At 54.5% G+C, this 7,047-nt stretch overlaps 2 non-coding genes across 2 annotated transcripts; one reads left to right on the plus strand and one right to left on the minus strand.

Moving 5' to 3' along the window:
• Positions 1 to 797: 797 nt before the first annotated feature.
• TRNAL-CAG (transfer RNA leucine (anticodon CAG)) lies at positions 798 to 880 on the minus strand. The gene has a single exon. It is a non-coding gene; the product is annotated as a tRNA-Leu (tRNA).
• A 2,886-nt stretch (positions 881 to 3,766) lies between these two features.
• On the plus strand, positions 3,767 to 3,838 carry TRNAM-CAU (transfer RNA methionine (anticodon CAU)). Its single transcript has one exon. It is a non-coding gene; the product is annotated as a tRNA-Met (tRNA).
• Positions 3,839 to 7,047: the final 3,209 nt, after the last annotated feature.

The raw sequence follows: 7,047 nt of genomic DNA on the forward strand, positions 1-7,047 counted from the left end.
TGAGGATATGGTTTAGTGGTGGACTTGGCAGTGATGGGTTGGCGGTTGGTCTCGATGATCTTAAGGGTCTTTTCCAATCTTAATTCTATATTCCAATCTAGAATTCCAATTCTATGATTCTATGATTCTATGACCTAATAGGAGCCTCCCGGTGCCTGCAAGGAGTTTGCTGTGATGTCTGGAGGAGGAAAGGCACTGGTCAGAAATTATGCAGGCGTTTTGTGACTACGTAGATGAACAAAAATGGCCACCCTGAGGGTGCCTAAGCACGGGGTCCAGAGAGGCTGTGAAACACCCATCCTCAAGGTATTTTATGACCTGGACGGGCAAAGCAGCGATCAGCTGGTGTGAGCCTGCCTGAAGCAGGAGGACGCACTCTCTGACTCCCTGAAGTGCCTTCCAACCAGAAGGGTTGTTAAGGGTAAAGCAGAAGCAGGGAGAGAGGATTTAGCATGTCAATGTCTGCTGAAGAATGTCCAAAGGTCCCCATTTTAGGCAAGAGGCATGCATGCAGAATGTGAGTTTGTTAGGGAAGGGAAGGGCAGAAAAGTGAACTTGCCTAGGGGACTTCCCTCCATGTTGTTTCTTTTCTAGGTAGGCCCACCCAGCTGCTACTGGTGGCTCAGCTCTGCTCTGCTCAGGGAACAACACCCGTTTGCTCCCTCCACAGGAGCTGGGTCATGCAGCAAGACATAGTCAGCAGGCTGAGCAGAGCCCTCCCATTGGGCCAAAAAGCCCCAACTTAGGAGAGGAAGGGAGGCAAGCTATGAAGGAGGCGCCACCAAGAGAGAAGAGCCTGTCAGGAGTGGGATTCAAACCCACGTCTCCCAGGGAGACTGCAACCTGAATGCAGCGCCTTAGACCGCTCGGCCATCCTGACCCACGACTCTGCTGCTGCTGCTGCTGCTGCAACTCCTCCCCCTGCAGCTGCCAGAGCCAGCCCAGCTCAGCCAGCCTCCTCCTGGCACTGCTGCAGGGAGACCTGGCTCCTGGGAGCACCCTTGCCCTGCTCCCAGCGAGGGCTGCGGACAGGCGACCGCACCTCCTACACACACTGCAGACCACACGGAACAGGAGTACCCAGCACAGTGGCAGCACACTTCCGACATGTCTCGCAAAGGCCAAGGCAACGCTTCACCGGAGCAACCAAAGGAACCGTCAGCAACTTATGGCTCTGCACATGCCAACAACATCCTGTCAAGGGGGCTCCAGGCACGGGTCTACCTTACCCATGACTTCCTCCACTCCCTCCAGAGCCTCACCATATGGCAAGCCAAGAGCACTTGGCGCGCAGTGCTGCCTCGTGGATGGTTCGTGGGGCAAGAAGCGTGCTCCCTTCTTCCCTGCTCGGAGGCGGGAAGGCTGGGCAAGGAGGACTCTGCCACACCAACCCCTGAGGGAATGCTGTGCCGGTCTCAAGGAGTCAGTGTGTGGGAAAGGGGCTGGAGAGTGAGGGCAAAAGGACGGGAGATGCACCAAGTGCTGAGCAATGACTGAGCTAAACCTCTCTGTGGTCAAAGCAGCCCTCCCAAGTCAAGTTCTTTTGCCAAGGCTGGCCTCGCTAAAAGCCAGGCCTGTGTCTGCTGGGCTAGGAGGTGCCCAGCAGCCTGACCATGAGGCCTCTGGGCTGCAGGGGGAGTCAAGGGGAGTGGCTCGACCACCCTATGGGAGCTGAAATTGTAAGGGAAGCCCTTGGGTGCTTTAGGAGCAGGCAAGGCAAAGGCACTGTGGAGACAGGCTGAAGAAAAGCTTGCGTGTGTTGGCCAGGAATCAAAGCCGGGTCGACTGCTTGGAAGGCAGCTATGCTCACCACTATACCACCAACGCACCTGTCCTCACTGCTGTCTCCTGCTCCTCCAGAGCAGAGCTGAGCCGAGCCGAGCTGAGCTGAGCCGAGCCTGGTCTCCCTCCTGCTCCTCCACTTCCCAATCTCACCTGCCTCCACTCTCCCAGCTCACAAACTGGCCTGTGGCCTGCTCTTCCCCTCCACAGACTGGCCGGCCTCCTCCTTCCAGCCCCCTGCCCACACACACATCCTCAGGCTGCTGGGACGTGTGTGCCCTTCTCTCTCTGTGTGAGATGTTGGCTAGGGAAACTCAAGCTGCTGCGTGCTGGTAACGGTGCCGCTCCCCACCTGCGCTCGTATGTGTGCCAGCTGTGCATGTACTGTGCAAGCGTACGTGCGTTTGTGTCTATGTACCTGTGGTGGTTTAAGCACAGCCAAACACCCACCCGGCTGCTCACTCCTTTCCCCACCCTCAGGGGATGCAGAGCACTGAAACAGGATAAGAAATCTCCTGGCTCAAGATAAACACAGGGACGTGGCTTAGCAAAAACTGTTGTGGGCAAAGCAGGCTTGACCTGGGGAAAATTAAATGTTTGCCGTCGAAAAACAGATTCACTTAGTGAGAAACAAAAAGGCAAACAGAAAACAGTGCTTCTCCTCTCCCCCGTCCCAGGCTCAGCTTTGCTCCTTCACACCACACTCCTCTACCTGCCCAAGAGGGATGCATTTTCCCTCTGCTCTTTCCCACTCTTTTTGTTCCTTCCTCCTCCCTCTCCCTGGTGTTTTCTGCCCTGTCTGGAACATGTTTTCACAGAGGGAATCCTAGGAAAACAAAGTCACAACCTGTACATCGCCACAGGCCAGGTACCCTTTAAGCCATGGCGGCATGGTCAGCTCAATGACACCTACAGTTCTGGTCGGCTAAACTGCACCCAGAACTGCATTCACCATATTAGAAGATCTTTATTCTACTAGTTATGAATTCATGTTGCTGCGGGGGGTGGGGGCGTTATCAGGTATAAAACCTGACTTCCAAATGCCAGGATTCCGGATGAGATGGAGCCTCGGAAAGGCAACTTGTCCCTGCCCGTTTCTGAAGGAGCCCTCCACAACTCAGCTGAGCACATATGTCCATTTTCTCCTGCCACCACAGGAAGTGGTGTCATTCTCAGGCCAGCTCGTAAGCCTCCTTCTGTCCTCTGAGAGGGAGTACTCAGGGCAGGCAGTGAAAAGTCACTGCTTCCTGAGCATACGTGCAAGACGCACTGGGTGCACTGGCAGAAGAAATGCAATCGGCTCTTGGATGCTTTCAGTGGTGGGACTTGGGGCTGACCCTGAGAGATATCACAGGGCTGTGATGACCAGGTCTGAGGCTTTTCAGTATTTCTCTTGCCTGCTTGCTTCTTTTTGGTGCTCTGGTGTCAATCAGTTCAGGGCGCTCCACCCGCAAATAGCGGTAAGCTCAGGACAAAGGACAATGCTTTTGCAGAGCAGATGGCTAACTGAGGGAGGAGGACAAGAACCAACCACGAGACTCCAGCTGTGCTGCACAAAGGTTTTAATGAGAAGGAGCAAACGCAGTGGCACACAACAGAGACCAAGGAACACATCTGCAGGGTTCAGGGAGGCACAGAAAACAGCCTATTTCACAAGGATAATGCTCCACACAAAGTGCTTCCCTTTCCCCATTCAGCTCTACCTGCTGGCAACCCCAGCACACGAAGAGCAGTCCTGAATTCCGAAACCCTCACCCCATCAGCAGGAGGTTCAGCAAAGCAGAAGAGAGCGAGCCCTTTCTCGAGGAGCTCAGAGCAGAGGAGAGCCAGAGGAGGCACAACAAGGTCTGCCATACAGCAAGGAGCAGTGCAGAGCACAGGCAGGAGCAAGGGAAAGGGGCGTGAGCGCAAGCGCAGGTGCTGGCAGTGCCCGTAAGCATCGGGCTTACGGGCTGTGGGAGGTCCCAGCTGAGGTCCTGGGGGGAGCAGAGTGGCGCAGCGGAAGCGTGCTGGGCCCATAACCCAGAGGTCGATGGATCGAAACCATCCTCTGCTAGTCAATGCTTGCTTGCTTTTTTTCTTCCCTTGGCATCAGCCACTGCCTCTCCCTTGCATCTTTCGCCAAGTTTTAACCCGCACTGCTGCGCTCCTGCTCTCTGGGCACCCATGGCCATGGCTCTCACGCTCCCTCAGCCCCTTCTCTCTGCCACCGCCACCTTCTTTCCCCTTTGCTTTCCTAGCAGCCACCACTCCCAAAGTGACCCTCAGCAAGGCAGACGGGTGGCTGTGGAGCAGCAGGCAGAGCACAAGCACACAGCTCTCCCCACAAGGCAGCGGGTGTCCTGGGGACAAAGCTGTTTCTCCCTTCCCGTCAGGCAGCTCAGTCCCCAGCTTCCCAGCCACAAGCAGGGACTTCCAGGGCTCTGCAGCTAGGGGGGAGCACAAGCCCAGTACTAGTTTGGGAGCCACCAGTGTGATTGACTTTACCACCTGGGGGCTTCCTCCATCCTAGCCTGTTTGCTGCTGTGCCCACTTGTAGGTGCAGCCGGGAGCAGGGCTGGGCAGGGATTCCCAATGGGCACTGTATTGGCTATATGTGGCTAGGAGTTGGCGGTGGAGGGGAGAGGGCGTGCTGCAGGGTGGCCTCTGTGAGACGAGCCGAGGGGCTGCCCCGCACCACACACAGCTGGTTCCAGCTCCCTCCGCAACACTCAGCCACCTGCGAAGCTTGTGTCATAACAGAGCACCCATGCTGGAGCTGACTAATATTCCCAAAGGACCTGCAACCTGTGGAGAAGCCACGCCACTGAGGACTTTTCCTGAGAGTCCTGAAGCCTGTGGAAGAGCCCACGCTGAAACAGATTTTCCTGTTTAGGAATGTAAAACATGTGCTGGAGTAGTCTGCAGTGAAGGACTGTAGCTGAGCCCGGAAAATCATAGAATCATGGAATCATAGTATGCCCTGAGCTGGAAGGGACCCACGAGGATCACCATGTCCAACTCCTTTCCCTGCACAGGACAATCCCATATTCACACCATGTCTCCGAGGGTGTTGTCCAAGTGCTTCCTGAATATCATCAGGCTTGGCACCGTGTCTACCCCCCTGGGGAGCCTGTTCCAGTGCTCCACCACCCTCTGGGTGAAGAACCTTTTCCTAATATCCAACCTAAACCTCCCCGGGCACATCTTCCTGCCGTTCCCTCGGATCCTATCTTTTGTCACCAGAGAGAAGAGAACAGCGCCTTTTCCTCCTCCTCCTCCTCCTGTGGGAAAGCTGTAGACCGCGATGAGGTCTCCCCTCTGTCTCCTCTTCTCCAGGCTGAACAAACCAAGGGACTTCAGCCGCTCCTCGTACGGTTTCTCCTCTAAACCCTTCACCAACTTTGTGGCCCTCCTCGGGACACTCTCTAGTAGCTTTATATCGTTACTATACTGTGGCACCCAAAACTGCACACAGTACTTGCGGTGAGGCCGCACCAGTGCAGAGCAGAGCGGGACAATCACCTCCCTCGACCGGCTGCAATGCAGGGCTTGACGCACCCCAGGACACGGTTGGACCTCTTGGCTGCCAAGGCACACTGCTGGCTCATGTGCAACTTGCCGTCGACCAGAACCCCCAGGTCACTCTCCGGGGAGCTGCGCTCCAGCCGCTCATTCCCCAGTGTGTATGTATATCCAAGGTTCCCGTGCCTCAGGTGTAAATTCCGGCCCTTGCCCTTGTTAAACTTCATACGGCTGGTGATTGCCCAGCTCTCCAGTTTGTGGGAGGAAAGGCAGTGTTTTGTTTCTTTCATTCCTCACTACCCAAAGCCACAAACATGGCCTGACCCTTTTCTTCCCCTCCAGCTGCTCAGACCAGAATTCAGTGCTGGACACACACCCCTCCCTCACGCCCACATTCGTGTCCACTGAGCAGCAGGTCCACTGAGCCCTGGGCCTGACCGTAGGTCTGTCCAGAGTGCGCTCCTGGAGCCCAGGGCTGGTTTGTCTGGTGCCCTGTTCCAACCCTGGGCAGTCCCTGATGCCAATCTGCTCTACCCACTGGCTAGTGCTGCTTGAGATTTCCTAGCCTTTGCTAGGATTTGCTGCTCCTCACCCTGTATTCACTGCCTAGTACACCTCCAGATTTAGTTGCCAACATCTCTCTCTCACACACACACATACACACACACACACACACACACACACAGAGAGGAACACGCACCCCCACAAAGAAAAGAGAACACAGTCGGACAGGCACGAGCTAGGACTAGAGTGCAGTGAAAAATAGCAAGTACCTTCTTGTTCTTCATGTATCTGGAAAGGGTTTCCAGGATGAGTTGCTCCTTCACTGGCACAGCTGGTTCCATCCCCACAGCAGACCCAGTACAGGACACAGCTGAGCCATCAGCAAATTTTGTGGCCTGTATGAAAACAAAAGGGCAGAAAATGCAAGACAGAGAGAGGAATGGGAAAAAAAAAAAAAGCCAGAAAGATAAGAGGGAAAATGAACACCACCCCTCCAATCCCATTTGGGTGGGTAGAGGAGTCTGGAGTGAAGGTGTGATACCTGGGTAGGAGGAGGAACAGTGGTGTATTATACTTGCCTTTTATTTTCTCAGTATGCGAATCTATTTCAATTAGCAATAAATGAATTTCCTCCAAGTTGAGTCTGTTTTGCCCACAACAGGTTTTGCTAAGCCATGTCCCTGTGTTTATCATGATCTGGGAGGTTTCTTATCCTATTTTCTATGCTCCACATCCCACTGAAGGTGGGGAAAGGAGTGAGCAGCTGGGTGGCTGAATAGCTATGCTTACACCAGCACAGGTGTACGCACACAAATGCACATATACTTGCACAGTATATGCACAGCTGGCACTTGTATGAATGCAGGTGGGGAGCAGTGCCATTATCATCACCCTTAAGCACCACCAGCACTCACAGAGGCATTAAGAAGACAGATGGCCTGATTCTTTTCTTCCTCTCTGGCTGCTCAGGCTGTAGATCAGTACTGTCCCCCCCCAAGCCCCCAATCCTACATGCACATTAGCAGGTCCCTGGAATGCTGGGACGTACCATAGGGCTGTGCAGAGCCTGTGCCTGGTTTGTCCAGTGTCCTGCTGCAACTCTGGGCAGTCCTGGATTCTGATCTCCCCTGGCTGGTGGCTGGTACAGCTTAAGCTTTCCTAGCCACCATCTCACACTACAGAAACATGCATTCTACGTAGCAACTTGTAGTAGTATGTGTGCAGGACACCAGAATTTGGAAGTCAGTCAGGCCACAG

The sequence above is a fragment of the Phalacrocorax aristotelis genome, chromosome 7 (assembly GCF_949628215.1).
Source record: "Phalacrocorax aristotelis chromosome 7, bGulAri2.1, whole genome shotgun sequence".
NCBI lineage: Eukaryota > Metazoa > Chordata > Aves > Suliformes > Phalacrocoracidae > Phalacrocorax > Phalacrocorax aristotelis.